Source organism: Ochotona princeps, chromosome 1 (assembly GCF_030435755.1).
Source record: "Ochotona princeps isolate mOchPri1 chromosome 1, mOchPri1.hap1, whole genome shotgun sequence".
Lineage (NCBI taxonomy): Eukaryota > Metazoa > Chordata > Mammalia > Lagomorpha > Ochotonidae > Ochotona > Ochotona princeps.
The window spans coordinates 123616673-123633993 of NC_080832.1; the positions used below are offsets into that span (position 1 = coordinate 123616673).

The following is a 17321-nucleotide window of genomic DNA, read 5'->3' on the forward strand; positions in this document are numbered from 1 at the left end:
CATGACCATCTTCTGTTGCTTTCCTGGGAAATTTAGCAGGGAGCTGGATAGGAACTGGAATAGCCAGGATAATGCCCTGTGACCATATGGAGAGTGGCCTAGGAGGCAGCTTAAGACACTATGCCAAAACATCAGTCCCACCTTAATTCTGGTTTTTGTCATATCATCCCTCATCAAGGAATGAGAGTCTTTTTTAAAAGGCTGATTCATTTGTGTGAAAGGCAGTGTGATATAATGGGAGAAAGCGGTTTTCCTTCTGCTGCGTCACTCCTCATCTGCCTGCAATAGTCAAGGCTGGCACAGGCTGAGGTCACGAACCTGAACTGCCTCCAGATCTAGCATGCAGGTGGCATAAGCCCAGTCAACTTGGGCCATTTTCTGCTGCTTTGCTAAACTGACACTCCATAATGGGATGATGCCAGCATTGCACGTGGTGGCTTAATCTGCTCCAAGACTATGCCAGCTCCTCATTAGTTCACTTCGCACACAGTTCAAACAGAAGAAGTAGCAAGAGTGTCAGAAGAAAGGAATCACAATTTAGGCTAAGAAAGCTTTGGGGCCATGGTTACAAGCCACCTTCGTTCAAGTTTTCTGACTAATCAGACCCTCAGGCCCTTCCCCGGAACAGGGCCAACATCACATCTCTGCCGGCCTCACTGGGAAGCTCAAGTCAAGCAATCAAAGTACAGCATTTGGAACAGCAGCTTGCGCACAGCAGGGAACTGGCAGATGCCAGTTGGCTTTGGATTCCTTGAGACTGACAGACGTGAGGACCAAACTGCACCAGCCGCCCTGAACCTGGATTTGTCCTTCCAGCACATTCAGGCCCCCTATGCATGCTCACCTTCCCTCTCTGCCTCTGGCACTACAGGTCAACCATTGGAAAACCACGGAGGGAATGTAATCAGAATCTAAAACATCCTGAATGAAAGAGACCTTCCACAACATGACCATCAGGCTTGTCTTTAGCACAAACTGTATCACTTGAACTTGGAAGACACTGACATTTGGTGAGCTGGTTTATGCATAAAAGATAAGAAACCCTAAAATACTTTAGATCTGGTAAACCTTCTGGCTGCGGTAAAACCTGACAAACAAGTTTTTAAATCTCTAATGAAGGCATCACGTCAGCATGAAGTTTGTTTCTGAAAGTTTGTTATGTCAAAAGTGATTGCATAAATAAAAACTGGCCAAGCCATGCTGAGCTCTAAGCAGACAAGATTTCACCTAGAAAGTAATTCGCTTCTTAAGTGGCAGTTTCATACAAAGTTTTGTCTTTGGTAACAGGTGTTCATTTGATGAGTAGCTATGCATCCATCTGTCTGTCCCTCCATCCACTCATCTGCCCTCTAACTGCGTTGTCACTAAGTACCTGGGATCACTCTCCTATAGCACACTTATGAGCAGGTGGACACTGTAGTTTCAAATAGGCAAATTTATAATGAATAAAGATGAAAGAAATGCCAAGGAAATCAAACAGCTTGACAGCACTGCCTTCCCTACCTTTTTTATGTCATTCTGTTTATTTATTGGTGTCAGAAGCCCGGATACTGTACGCAAAATAGAATGTGACATTTTTCTAAGGGAAGTGGTTATTATGATCTTGTTTTTTTTTGGTGGGCTTAATAATATGTTAATAAACATGTCTGTGGAGTTTTAGAAAAAAAAAAAGATGACGGGCAAGAGGTAACCCTAGAACTGGTAAGACAGTCCATGATTAACAGGGAAAGAAAGGTTCATCCAAGCTGAAGTCATCTTTGAAGTAGTGTCTTGTACGATCCATAAACTGAGACACAATATGCTGTTGCTTTGGGGAAGTGTGCAAATTAAAAAGTGGACAAATGTCACTTTCGTGTGACTTGACTTTCATAAAACTCACTAAGTGAAACTGTCTCCACTTTGTCAACTATTTTGGTATTTGGAGATCACGAAAACAGATATTATTCCTACTGACTGGGAGTCTCCAGAAATCTTCTGGGCTGTAACACTGGAGCTGTGCATCCAATGGATGGCACTTTTTGCTTCTAGTTCTGAGGTTGAGATTCCAGGGTCTAGGACGTGCCATGGCATATTTGATCATCAACCCTCTTCCATGTTGCTCCTTTAGTTAACAGTCTTCTGAGCTTTATGCAACCAATCTCCTATGTTAAACATTCTTGGTGAGAAACACCAAGCATAGGCATGGGTGTGATGATACAGCTGGTGAGGCCACCTCATGAGACACCTACATCCCATGTGAGACTGCCATGTGCACACTGGGTTGCTCTGTTGCAGATCCAGCTCATAATATACCTGGGAAGGCACACAATGGCGCTAGTACTGGGTGCCTGTCACCGGCATGGGGGGACCCAGATGGAGTTCCTGCCTCCTGGCTTCACCTTGGCCCAGCCCAGCTTTTGTAGGCATTTGGGAAATGAACCAGTAAATGGAAAATCAATCTCCCCATCTCTCAGCTTCTCTGTGACAACGTGCCTTTCAAAACTAAATAAATCAATCTATTAAAAATGTTAAAAAGGAGTCTTAGTATGGTTTTTCTTCCTGACAAGACCCTGATCAAAAAAAAAATATCAAATTCACCAGTGTTTAGATTTAATGAGAATATGTTTACAAATCTACATATTCACTTAGCAATATATTGGAAAGTGACAATTAAAAGGTAGACTTTTAAAAAGTCTCAACTGTATTTACTGCAGACAAAATAGAATAAGAATATATATGTATTCCTAGGCAAGAATAGGTGTCATTTTCCATTGAAGAAAACCTATAAAATTTCTTTCTTTTATACAGAAATCTGAATCTACTTGTTTGTAGAAATTGTTCTCAAATGTTGGGCAAGAGCTAGAGGATAGCAATCAATTAACTTACCCAACATACTTGATATTTATAATCAAAGGCAGCCTTTGAAGGTTTCTTTCTGAAAAATATTTAGTAGCAATTAGTTTTCAAACTACTCTCTGCCTTTGAAAGAAATAAAACTACTTTCAGAGGTTAAAAAACAAAACAAAACAAAAAAACCAAATAATTCCTACATGAGTCATTTTGTTTCAATTTCCTATAGTTTTTGAAGCAAAAAAAGCAATCTGTAAAACAAGGACAAAGAAATACATGGATAAAATGACTTAAAAAAACGCTAAATATCTGTGGTAACAACTGGATAGATGTATTGAAAAATCATTTCTGAAACTCGAAATGCAACATGGTTGTCATGTGGCCTTAAAAGGGGGAAGGGAGACAAGGTACGGTCAACACACAGGGATGGCACCAGGAATTCAATGCCATTCGTTGCATTTCTAACTTGGCATGAATCCAAAACATACAGTTTGGCTTCAAGTAAAACTCAAATGAATCATCAGTGTTAACCGAAAATTAAATAAGAACGTTAAGTAAGTTTTCTATCCTGTAACATTATGCCGGCACTCCACGGCAAATATTTTAGAATCAGCACAAAGCTTATATAAGAGCAAAGATATTACTTTAAAAATTAAAAGTAAGCATACTGGATAAGATGGTTATAATATTTAAAAGGGACCATATTAAATTTCAAAGAATCCTTACACATCTGTTATTAAAATCATTTTATGATCCCGCTGGTTGGAGTGAAGGTATTTACTATCTATGGTACTGTTAACACAATTCTTATATTGAGTTTTTCTGTTTCTATGGTAACATGAATTACAAGGTTCAATGAAGCCGGATTCAGTAATGTGTATTTTTCTGTTATTCAAGGTGAAAAGGAAATGAAACATTTCTAACATTCATAAACTGCAGTAAATGTCTGAATTCCATTTGGAGATAAGACGATAATTATTAAAGTAATTAGAATTCTTCCTGGATGGAATTATTTTACACACAGTGGAGATTTAGATTTGGGAATGAAAGCCGAGGCCAGAGTACATTCAGCATCCGTAATTAATTACCCCCCAAACCAGTCCCCCATCCCACCATGTCGGAACACATCACACCTTCTTCGGCTTGCTGCGGACTACAACATGAAAGGAAACTGGGCTCCCACCCCTGTCCCTCAAGTCAGAAAGATAAAGTGGGTGAAATCATTTTATTCAAGAGAAAATCCAATTACAGAAATAATCAACCTTACCCTCTTGCTTTATTTTTTCATATTTGAAAGGGCATTCACATTAGCAGAACCAATTAAACGAATATCGGGACAGGGCAAAAATTACAAAATTGAGCAAATTTCTTAAATCTTTTGAAATTAAACTTTGAAAAAATACCCCACTTATTGAAATTTTATAGACTCAAACTCAGCTCAAAGTATTCTTTAATTGAAAGGCAAAACTCAAACGTGACTAAACACCAAGTATCAGGAAGAATAATTTATAAAACCATACAGTTGTAATGCAGTTGTCTCTATTGTCCATCCAATTATTAATAAGAAATTAGCCAAATTATTATCTGTAATAGAAATGGCATCATTAAGAAATGGTACTCAGAGACATTACAGTTCAAGTCATATGTCATTTGAAAGTACAATTTGTGCAGAATCATCATAAATAATCCTGAGCAGGAATTATGAAAATCAAATTCCAGAGAGAGAGAGAGCTGGAGAAAGGTAGGGGAGATGAGAGGACAGAAACTAGAACAGAAACCATTCAATCAAAACAGAGTGATTTCTATTATTTTCTTTGTTCCTTATTCACTGAATTTCTGTTGTTGTCTTGGCTTAAAATTAATTTACCTTCATTAGGCCATGGATTAGCAAACTATATATCATGTGTCAAATTCAGCCATTGCCTATTTTTGTAAATAAAGTTTTACTGGAACACAACTATATCATTCATTTGCACACTACCTATGGTGCCTATGGTACAACACGGACTTGAGTAGTTGCAACAGATCACATGACCCTGAAAGCCAACAATATTTAGCATCTGCCTGAGAGCCTAACCAACTAGCCACATGGTTCTGATATTTGCTAAACAATGCCAGTGACAATCCATTGTAAGTTTCAGGGACAGTGGGTATATGATACTCTTATTGATCCAACTCAGATGCAGCACCCTCACTGCAGCTGAACATACTATTCAGAGTGGCTTATGTCTCTGAATGAAAATTTCCTTGATTTTCTCTTAGTATCTTAACTCATTTACAATTCCCTATAGTAACTGTGTTAACTTTTTTTTTTTTTTTTTGCTAGCATCAATCTCAGAATTTGCCTGTGAAGTCCTGGAGGTTATCCAGAACAGGGGAAGTGCCAGTGGAGATCCAAAGGGCTTTGTAGGCCATGGGCTTCTTTTGAGGACAGGCCAGATGGTGGCTGCTGCTGAGAAAACGAGAGCTGCAGTTCACCTGATCTGCTTAGAGGCCCAGTCGCAGTTCTGAAGTCAAAACGCAGTTGGAAAAACATGCTGTGTTTTTAACATTTCACTTGAACATTTCTATTTCTAGGAATAATTAGGATGTTGAGACTGGTTCAATATTTATACAAAAGGGTACTGTGAAAAACCGGTGGAAAAACAGAATTAGATGATGTTTATCTGGTTCTAAACCATGTTGAAATCCATGCCTATTTTTTTTTTTTTTTTGCAACCTACACATTCACTGGGACCTTCCTGAAGATTACTCACTGCTATGCATGGACTTCAAAAAACCTTTCAAGCCAAAGTAAACTCAGCTTTTAATTCCATTTTATATAATCTTTTTTTGTAGGACCTGTATATTAAATAATGACTTTACCTACAACATTCTGTGAAAATGTAGGCAAAGGGGTATAGTATAGGCTGTAGTCAAGGGTCCTGAAAAGGAGTTTGACCCTAATTCTGCCTCACGGGTGATCACGTTTGCTTTAGAAAGGGAGGAGTCCCATCACTCCCATACCAGTTATGGACTAGATGGTGTGTTTTCCTCAAAGTTCCCAGTGGTCACCACCTACGAGGCCTGCTGTGGTTAAGGATGGCAGTGCCCAAGAACCCTGTCCACACAAACACATCTGCAACCTGACTGCTTCTGTCAGGGACTTCGCCCTGTTCGGACACAGCCTCTCAGATGCCCGCTGGGCCTGTGTCTCTACCACAGGAAAGGGCTTTGTGAGGTTGTCACTGGCTGGCTTCGCAGCTGTGCCACTTCCTGGTTCCCACAGTCAGCCACCACAGAAGCCTCAGATGTGCTTCGTCGGCCTGCAAGACGCTCCAAGGTCATCCCAACTCCCAGTAACCCAATTCCCCTTGGGCCACTGCAGCTCTTCCAGAGTCTTCTCCTTCACCCTCCTCAGCAGTACCAGATGTTGGGTGTCAGTACCACACTGGCAAAAGCAGAGCTTCGACCAAGAAACACTGCAAAGCTCGAGAGTGAAACCACTCCATTAGGGAACATCGGGGTCATTACAGCAACCCCCAGAGTCATCATGTAGGGAAGGAAAGAGCGTTAGTCACACATGAGCTGGCTCCACATGGGGTTCAGACTGTGGCATTCCCACCCTCTCTAAGCTTACGGTAATAAAAGCTGCTGCTGACACTCTTGCAAGGGCTTTTCGTATGATGACTCACTGATTCCTCAAAGCAGGCTAGGAGACAGGCCATCTCCTCAGTTTATAGGACTGGTATTGGAAATGCAGCAGAGCAAAGCCACCTACTGAGCAACACCCAGCAATGAGCAGCTGGGTCTGGAACTGAATGCACCTAGCACCTGATTTCAGAATCTGTGATCAAGCGAACCACTGCCTCCTACTGATGAAGGGCACTGAACACTGAAGGATGCCAGATACACCGCTCCCAAAGGTCCTCTTCTCTCAGAAATTACTACTGGATATCATCTCTTAGGGACTTGCGACTGCTGTACACGAGCACCAATGCTGTCCCATGACCCTGTAACTGCTACAAAAACCCCCCGTGTAATGTTAATTTTCATCCACTCTTCCATTATTAGATTGCTACCCCCATGTTAGAAAACAAAACAAAACAAAACAAAACAAAACAAGGCACTGAGGCCAGGTCGCTTGCCCATGCTTACGCAGCTAGCTGATAGGAAAAAAGGCCTGGGATTAGCACTTCTGGCTCCCAGGGCTCTACTTATGCATTTGTCGTTTCAGCCAAGGAAACATAAGGAAAAAAAAAAATCCTCACCGGATAACATATCTGTGCCAGTTGCCAACAAAGAGAGATTCACAGAAGCTTACATCTCATCACACATACTTTCTGGGATGTCAAAATGAGGGAAACAGAGATAGGATCCCATGAGACTAGAAACATTAACAGATACAAGTAGCCTCTGGCTTGCAGTCAGTGAGAAAACAAAAAATCTTGTTAATCTTAACACTTTACATCATGCCACAAATCATGCAAGGTCTAGAAAGTAGCACTGATTACATCACATTTTGGCAGACTGATCACTACATGGCAGCACTGGATGCCAGATCCTGGACAGTTCCTACCTTGACACATACACCAAAGTGTCTATGTACGATTCAAACCAGAGGCATGCCTTCACAGGCTCACAGAGGACCACGCAGAAATGCCCACCTTTGTTTGGTTTTGTTCTTGTTTTTCACTGTTTCCTGCAGAATGCACGCTCAAACGTAATCCCCTCAGGTACTAAGAGGTGGGGTCTTTGGATGGGGATAGAGTCATGAGGGCTCCATCTCATGGTTGCGACCCAAGGGCTGGAGGTTGAAGGGAGAGCTGTGGCTGGCCCTTTCTTCTCTTATGCCTGTGAGGACACCCATGTGACACCTTCTATGAAAAGCCAGCCTGCATGAACCACTGAGCCTACCGGACTGTAGGTTTCCCAGCCTCTGACACGGTAAGAGATAAACTTCTACTGCTTACTCAACTGCATGGTCCCAAGTACTCTCAAGTACCAAAGCCTTGGGATCCTGCACCTGCATGGGAGACCTGGAGGAAACTCCTGTGTCCAGATAGGCTCATTTTCAGCCATTTGCAGTCATTTGGGAAATGAACCAGAGGATGAAAGGTCTTCATCTCTCCTTCTCTCTGTAAATCTATCTTGCCAATAAAATAGATAAATCTTTAAAAAAATATCCTGAGAAGGAAGGGGTGATAAGTTTACTTGCAAAGGGCAATCAGAATCTGAACACTATTGTCTCCAAAGAGGGTAGTAAAGGAGAAAATTCTGTGATAAATAGTGGAGAGAGGAAGTGTATGGAGGCGATTACGAAGTAGTAGGTGGTCAGGTGTATCAGGATGGCATCTTGACTTAATGGCAGTTTGATTCAATTCAACTAGTATGAACTGAACACCTATCAGCAAGCAGTAGGAAACAGACGCAGAATAGAAGGCTGTACAGCATTTACAGCACTATTGTGCCAGCTGATGAGAGCATCAGGGGACAGCCTCAACAAGACAGGCACCACAAGCCTTAGAGAAAATGACCTTGGAATTACATGGGGAGAGAAAAAAGACACTGTGGGGGTTTAGCAGGACATGAGCTATAATGAGCTGCCACCTTATGTTGAACTGCAACAAAGCATGACACCCTTATATTTATATTCCATGTCAACCTTTATGCATGTAGCTTTAATTACAGCAAACATTTTCCTTACTAAAGACTTTTTTAAAACAAAAATCATTTCTGACTTAAAAATAGAAAAAGAAATGAAGAGACCCCAGACAGCAAAACCAAATTAATTACTGTTATCTCGCCACGGTAACTGTCCAAAGCAAGAGTCACCTGTTGAGAGCCATAAACTTGCTGCCCGCTCTGAGCTCCCCGCTCTTAGTACAAAGCTGCATTCCCTGGGGGGCTGTGAAGAATTGTTTTTCATTGTATGGGGATGTGTTCTGCACATGGGATATACATAAACGGAACATAACAATCCCAAGAACGACTCTGAGAAAGTGCACAGGCATGTGGGCCCTGTAAATCAGAAGGATGGACAGAGCAATGTTCAGTGGCCCGAAAGTGCGGAGAGAAACATCAAAGTGTGGAGAGAGAATACATCTCTAAGTGAGCCCACAACTTTTTTTTTTTTCAAAAAGAGAGGACAGTCGTAAGAAGCATACTTAGGAGTGTTGGCCAGGACATACCACTAGGAAAAGCAGAAAAGGAGGAAACAATATCACACAGGAACGGAAAGCCAGAGAGAACTTTAAATATTAATGCAGTTTTCCTCAGACCACAACCATTTTTAAAAATCCTGCAGGCAGAAGAGTTTCTTTGGGCTTTGATGACTTCTCAAAGCACATTCAATTTAATCAACATTCGATTAAGTTGCTAATCTAACCAAAGCTGTATAAGGACCTCCTATGTTCCCACACTGTGTGACATGCCAGACACCAGGATGCTACACCTTCGTTAAGGTCTCGCTCACAGAGATCAGCACAGCAGACAGCAGAAGGGGAAACTGCCCAGAAATGCACGGACCATGTCTGCTTCAGATTTTTTTTTTCAGATTTGAGAATATCTGCATAAATACTGAGGCAGCTGGGGATGCAGACTCAAATCTAAATAGCAAATTCAATGTTCCATATATTCCTTATACTCATAGCCTGCAGGCAGTGTGTCCTCATTTTGGCTATGGCCCAATCACAGTAAATCATGTTTGGAATTTTTCTCTTTTTATCTAATCCTCCCAGCACTTGGACAAGGTAGGCACTATCACCATCCCTACTTTTTCCTTTTTTTAATTTTACAAAAGCATAGAAGGCTTAAGTGACTTCTAGGTAACAGAGTTAGTAAAGATCAGAGCTGTGATGTGAATCCATGAAGCTTGGCTCTGAATTCTCAGCCTTGTGCTCAGTCATATCTTATTACCCGGTAAATCAATCCAACCCAGAGCACATTGCAAAACTGCTACACAAGCACTGTAGGCTCAGTACTGCCATGCAGAGAGTGAGAGATCCAAGATACCTTCATGAAAGTCGTACAGGTGTTCATATTTTACCTGAAGAATCATACATACAGAATGGTCCCTGACAGCAGAAATACGGTACAAGTAGAACATACATTGATATGTTTTCTAACAGTCCCATTAAAACAAGTAACAAGTGAGGCTGGTGAAGTCGTATAGTATGCTAAGCCTCTGGTTGCAGCCCCAGCATCTTGTATAGGAGCCAGTTGAGGAAGCTCCTAGATCTTGGCTTTGAACTGGTTCCGTTCTGGCCATTGTGACCATATGAACAGTGAGCCAGCAGAGAGACAATCTCTCTCTTCCTCTTTCTGTAAATCTGCATTTAATATAAAAGTAAATAAATCTTTAAAAAGTAACAGGTGAAATTACTAACTTTTAAAATATATACGCTTAATATTTGAGAAACAGACAGAGAAGTGGAGATGGAGGCTGGTCTTCCATCTGTTTGGTTCACTCCCCACGTGCCCATGATAGTCAGGGATGGCCTAGGTTCCTCCATCCAGGTCTCCCAGTAGGGTATCAGGAACCCAAGTCTTCGGGCTACCTTCTACTGGTATCTCTTGGGAATTAGTAGGAAGCTAGATTGGACGCCAGGAGCTGGGACAGGAGCTGGCACTCTGATACGGAATGTGGGCATCCTAACTGGTAGTTCACCCCACTGCACCACAAGGTTCGACTCAAGATTCGTAACTTTCCAAACACAGTATATGAAAATTATTTATCAAACATGTAGTTAATATAAAAGCCAGTGATATATGTTATACTCTTTTGAAATGTTGTATGTATTATATTCTTATAGCTAGCCATATTCTGCATGCTCAACAAATGCTATGACTGCACTGCTGACTCCAGTGGATAATGTGAGTACAGAAAGGCATTCAGTAACAAGAAACCAATCCCAAACAACACGGGATGCAATGTGTATGAATGAAAGTGATGGAATATTTAGCTACAAAGGAGGCTAGGACCAGCACATAAAAGAGTTTAGCAGAAAGCAAGGCCAAAGAGACTTGGGAGAAGCCATATATAAGTAAGATGATTCTGGTAATAAGCAAGAATGGTTTCAGTGAAAGATGATATAAAACCAAACCAGGATGATCTCAACTAGAACACTGACAAACAGGGAAGGAATAGGGCTGGTTGTGGCTGGCTAGGGTAAAGGCATTGCAGGTAGAACCAGATCACTTGGATTTTTAGTATTCCCAGTGCTCAATGCACAAGCAGCACCTAGAAAGTTAAGTAGCATGGAAAGAGAAGCCAAAGGGCAAAGAGAGGCCAGAAGGAAATGATCATGTAAGGTTACACAAGACAAACGAGCATCCAGTAAGTGGAATTAGTGTACCCCATTGATAAGAAATACTGGGAAGGAAATTGCAGCTGACTTTAAATGGACTGTGAATGGAGGATTTCAACTTGAATTTTCCCTGGTAGTTGAAAGCAATAAAAATAGTGACGACATCAAATTGCACTCTAGGTAAGTGTTCCTTTATCACATGAAAGGTGCAAGCATCTTAGAAAATACGCTTACCAGGTAAGTCCTGCTTCAAACATTTGAAAGAAAATACCTTCTAACAGGTAAACTGTGTTACTCCTGGAATTTACTTCATCAAAATCAATCTTACAAATGAATGCAAAACATTAATGAAGTGCTTCTTTGTACCCTGATTAAATCAATGTGACTTTGCCAGATTATTCGCTACTAATCATAAAAACGGCGGGATAGATACATCAAAATTAATATAGTCCACAAAATTTAAAAACAAAAGACATAGCAAATCTCCAATATTAAACATGATAAGCAAACACTGTAGACCATATAATGAAACCCCTTTTGCAGAAAAAAAAATTTGAAATGTAAAGAAAACAAATGATTTTTTGGAATTAACAATGAAAAAAAATATATGATAGAAAGGTTATTTGATGCGAAAACTATTTTATTAAATTGGGAATATAATTTAAAGGAGCAATTTTTAAGCCTGAGTTTTTTGTTCAAACCTTCTGTTTCGATTACTTTTTACAAATTTAAATCTGCTGACGGTGTGCAAATTTCCAATAAATACAACAGCATGAGACTCTATACTAGCAGGACACCTGCTGACATCTTTTATTCATGGACGTGCTCCCAGTGCAAAGCAATTATATTATTTCAAATACTTTAAAATGTTTTCTATTACTGCTTCACATAACTGTGGGTTACCTCACAAATAATCGCTTTCCTTTCGCACTCTCTGTCTAATCTATGAGAAAAAGCCTTATCTGTTGGTGTTGCGTACAGAAGTCAATAATAGCTTACAAGTAATCTCGGTCTGGTTTTGCTTGCATCTGATTACAGACGTGAGAACATTGCTTCCTATCAAATGCAAGAAAAAGACATGCACGTAGAGATTTTGTTTCTTATCCTTGATCCAGCTCCTTGGAATTGGTTTCCAATGTTACAAATGCTGAAGCTGGAAATGAGTGTTAAAAGCTAGTTATTACAGCTCCAAAAACCCAGCAACAGTCACTGTCCCCCACGGGGAGCTTATCGTCACATAACTAACCACAGTCTTGTCAGCTTCTCATTGTTAGGCATGGACATAAACATATGTAAGTGTAGAGTGTTTGAGAGATAGAGAGACGGGGGAGGGCGAGGCAAAAACAAGCAAAGAGCCAAACCCAGTTTTGTCATATTTGCCTCTACTATTGCACTGGAGATAATTTAGTTACAGTTTGCAGCTGAAAATGATAAATCTGAAAGGCAATGGATTTCTGAATGCTAGTATTAGGTTGACATATTATGGATATATTATGTCATTTATTCTCAGTGTAAGTATCCAAGGTGAATACAAGGCTAGTGCTGAAGATTAGGAAAAAACTGTGCTTTTGGCACTGAAGCAGTAATCCCAATGTTTAATGTTATTTTAATCAGAAAATATTGACATATGCCTAAAGAAACCAAGGATTTTCAGGAAAGCCACTCCATCTATTTAAAGCCAAAATTCGCATAACCTACTAAACATTAATTGTAGCTAATATCTAATTGGCGATAGCTTATCTCTACCCATTTCCAATCTGAGCTTTTGCAGCTGATGATGACTACTCAATGAAATATACACTTCATCTCAATCTCATAGAGATGTCCTTTATAAAGAGAATAGCCTCACATAAGGCTTTATCGTATGAATCCGAGCCTGCAGACCATCATTATTTTTATGAGTAAAAAAAAATGAGTGACTTAAGACAAAAAGCTCAACATCTTTAAACTTCATTTCTATTCATTCTCTAATAAATACCATCTGTTGTGTACTTTAGGGATCTAATACCGTCAAAAACTCCATCGTATTATGAGAACCAGCACCAAGTTGATCTGAAATGCATATTTGAACAGATGTGTTTAAATTACATCTCCGTCTATCCACATGCAGAAATTCAGAGCAAGCGTGTGTTGATTTAAAATGCATAAAAGAAGGATTTGGAGATGCATCAGAAGTGAACAGCATCTCAATGGATCAAGGCTCACATTATGAAAGGTCATTACTAAAAATAAAGTTTGCATTTATTAAGGTTGCACCAGGGGGCTGTACGTGGGGTCTGACTTAATGTTTGTGGCACAAAATCAGTCATTGAAACAATTCTAATTTTTCCTCCATGTAAAATGTGAAAACTGTCATGCGTGAATACAGAAAAAAATGGAATAGTAGACATCAAAATAGAGAAAATCATACAGTAGATCTATTGTTTTGGCTCATACAGCTTAGCTGCCCATGTAACAAACTTACTATGCATACTTTCAAAATGTTTGAGTGACTTCTGCAGGCATATTATTATTCTGATTTTGTGTTTCATGGATATGAAAACAATTAAATCCCTTTGGACCCGTGGGGTCCATCAACATTTTAATCAGAAAATATTTTAATCAGAGAAACTAAAAAAGTCAAAATAAGGGCACAAAAGTGCAGGCCTTTAAAGGTATATATATAATATAAAGATGTATTCTGCAAGGCGATCATTTTTTTTTTTGCTGGCTTTTATTTTCAATAAATTTTACTGACGAGCTGGTGTTACCCATCCTCCACTAGCGGAGCAGCACGAAAAACAAGAACTCTAATTGCGGAGTGAAATTCTGAGTATCGGTGCTAATTATATGCTACATACACGTGTGGCTTCTCAGCTTTAGCACAGAAGCTGAATGTAAAATAAATACATCAGACCAATTCTTGAGTACTCATTTCCTGGGATTGCTATTACCCAAACAATTGTTAGCTAGACCATACACTAATATTTTCTTTATTCATAGATGAGGAAAGTACAACCCAAATGTCAGGGCCAGCACTGCGGTATATCAGACTAAACCTCTGCCTGTGATGCCAGCATCCTATGGATGCTACATCAAATCCTGGCTATTCCAGCTCCCCGTTTATGTGCCTGGGAAAGCAGTGGCGCATGGCTAAGTCCTAGGGCCCCTATACTCAAGTGGGAGACAACAACAACAACAACAACAACAAAAAACCCTGTTGTTAAATCCTAAATATTTTCAAGGTGTGCTTGGGCTGGTTATTTTGTCCTCTCCAGCTCCCAGCTCTTGCCATGGCCACTTTGCTGCCCAGCTGTGGGCCCCCAGAGGCTAGTCCACTCCCTTCCCTGGCTTCCACAGCTTACATGTGACAATCTGGTCCCTGTGACTTTCCATTTTTTTAACCCCTTTACTGTCTTGCCTACATACATACACTTCCTTGTTGCTTCCAGAAACTTTCACAGAGCTAACTTCTGCTCTATGAGGGTCTCAACAAGACTTTTCATTTAAGGAATCTTCCCTGAATTTAGAATATATTTGGTATCTTCTCAAAGCTGCCAAGTCCTCTATCTGTTCTGCGGTTCCATTACACCTGCTTGTGATTTCTCATTTGCATTTCCTAGGACTGCTGTGGTCCTAGCCCCTCTAGGAACTTTTTTTGAGATTTGACTCTCAAAGTTTTATCTGTAGTAGGTAAAATTAAATAAATATTAATGGGAAACATTTAATAAATTGCAGCAATCTTTTAAGCAAGTGACAAAGTAAAGAAAAATACCTGGAAAATGGAGTGAGATTGAATGAAACCATTATCTACAGCTAATCTGACCAATATGGTAGATGCTAATCACACATGGATATTTAAATTAAAAGCTGTTGAGTGAACTAGTTTCCTCTGGTGTTAGATTACCATATATAACCAGGCACAACCACAGTCAAAGCCATAGGTATAGAATATTTGCATCACTGCACCAAGAACTACTTTAAAGAGTAGAGCTCCTGTAGGTGTTAGAACCTAAAGAACAAACAAATCCATACCAATAAACACTCATTTCCTCATTTTACAAAATGGCAATAAAACCCATAGATCGCACTGCAATGTTAAATAAATGATAGTGCAGTGACTAACACATAACAGGGATCAAAGCAGCTTCCTCTCTACTCCTACCATGTAAAGGTACTACGTTCAAGGCAGATCCTACCACTTGGTGGAAAACTGTCCTTTTCTTACTTGGTGCTAAGAAAAATGTTTTCCATTAAAGATTTATTTTATTCTCATTGGAAAGTCAGATATACAGAGAGGAGGAGAGACAAAGAGGAACAGCCTCCATCCGCTGATCCACTCCCCAAGTGGCTGCAACAGCTGGAGCCAAGCCGATCCGAAGCCAGGAGCCAGAAGGCTCCTCCGGGTTCCCCTACAAGTGCAGGATCCAAATGCCTGGAGCCGTCCTCCACTGTCCTCCCAGGCTAGAAGCACGGAGATGGGCAGGAAACAGGGTCACCAGGGTACGAACCAGTGCCCACACGGGATCTGGGTGCGCACAAGGTGAGGACTTAGCCACTAGGCTACCATGCCGGGCTCAAGAACAATATTCTTCAAACTGTTATTGAGTGAAAGGGAAGACCAGGTGGCACTTCAGGACAAAGGGTGCCAGGGCCTTGCACTTTCTGACTCCAACAGAAATGGCTTCAGAATTAATACATACCCTACACATCTCTCTCCCACGCTTTGTCCCTGAGAGAGGCCAAACAAACCTACAAGCAAATGTCCAAGAAATAAAATCCCCTTATTTAAAAAATCTGTCCTGTGGCTGGGAGGAGCTTCCACCTAACCTTCAATAGGCACCGACTAGCACGATGTAAGACACCCAGAGAAGAATCTCAGAATTTGTGTCTTTCAAGTGATAAAACTGTTCAATAAAAACCATGCTATCCTGATATTTCACGACTGAATTCTCTGGCAGTAGGATCTGTGTGAAGAAATTTTAAAAGATAAATTATCTTCCGTCTCAATACATATCAACACTGACAAATCAATAATAATTTACTTTAATAGGACAAACATAAATTTTAAGGTAGAATAAGAGAAATATTACTCAAAGTAATTTCATTCCTTTCAACAGTAGACATCTCTAACAAAAAAATTGCATACATTAACATTACTTTTTAATTGCCTCAATTAACTAACCTCTCTTCCCTCAGATATATTCTTGGCTCTTTATCAACAAAGATTACTAATTTCTGGCCCAATCATCTTGAATAGCTTAAAATATCTGTAAAAATAAAATTCTCCTCTCAAATTGAGCTGTGCTTGAAAGAACATCCATGACAGTTAAACCATTTTTAGAATAATGACTGAGACTCAGTGTGCAGGAGACTCTCAGCAGGGCATCAAGCTAGATGCACCTTTTCCCAGAGACTGCCCAGGCTTTCTTTTTTTTTTCTGGATAATTTCACATACAGAAATTGAGTGGGTTTAAAACAGGCTCAGTTTCCAATGATGGATCTCAAAATCTTGCTTATTGAGAAATTAACTCTTGAAAAATATTTAATTCTATGCTCCTGTGATTGTTGTTGCTAAAGAACGATGTTAAAATAAAGTTCACTGAATCACAAACATCAACGCATGCAATCATTAACAGAATGTTTCAATATGAAAAGTCCTTAATATGCCATTGCATTTTTATTCTATTTCATTAAAAACGAAACCCAGTAAAAGACATTATCTCCTCACGTGTGATATGTGGGTTATTCATATCGTAAACTTCATAGGTTAAAACATTTTAAAAGCAATTGAATTTATAATTCACAAATAAGATTCCTAAAATCAATGCCTGTGCCTTTGTGCTGCTTGTTTAGATAGGGGAAAACGTGTCAGACAGCAGTTGTTCATGTTTGCTTTCTCTGTATTTATCAGGTATACCAAGACTGGTTATTAAAAAAATAATAATTTGCTGAGATTAGATTATGAAACAGCTATGCTAAACTAACCCTATTGCTCCCAAGAATGACTCTGAGATGTGCTAAACTTACAGGCTGGTTGCACTGGTCTGAGCTGGACCAAAGCAGATGTTTTCTGAGTACTGTGGTTGCTTCATTACATAGATGTGTACTTTACAAACTGCTTTCATTTCTCTACAATGGGCCCGTCACACGAGCCCATACCGCAGCCCCTTTAATAGCCCACGTCCTTGAAACTACACAGGTGTGGCTGCAAGACTGATTTTT

The 17321-nt window shown here is 40.0% G+C and overlaps 1 protein-coding gene across 2 annotated transcripts in view; it reads right to left on the reverse strand.

Moving 5' to 3' along the window:
* Nucleotides 1-17321, reverse strand: part of CDKAL1 (CDK5 regulatory subunit associated protein 1 like 1) — a 648926-nt gene that overhangs the window by 184641 nt on the left and 446964 nt on the right. The window lies entirely within an intron of this gene.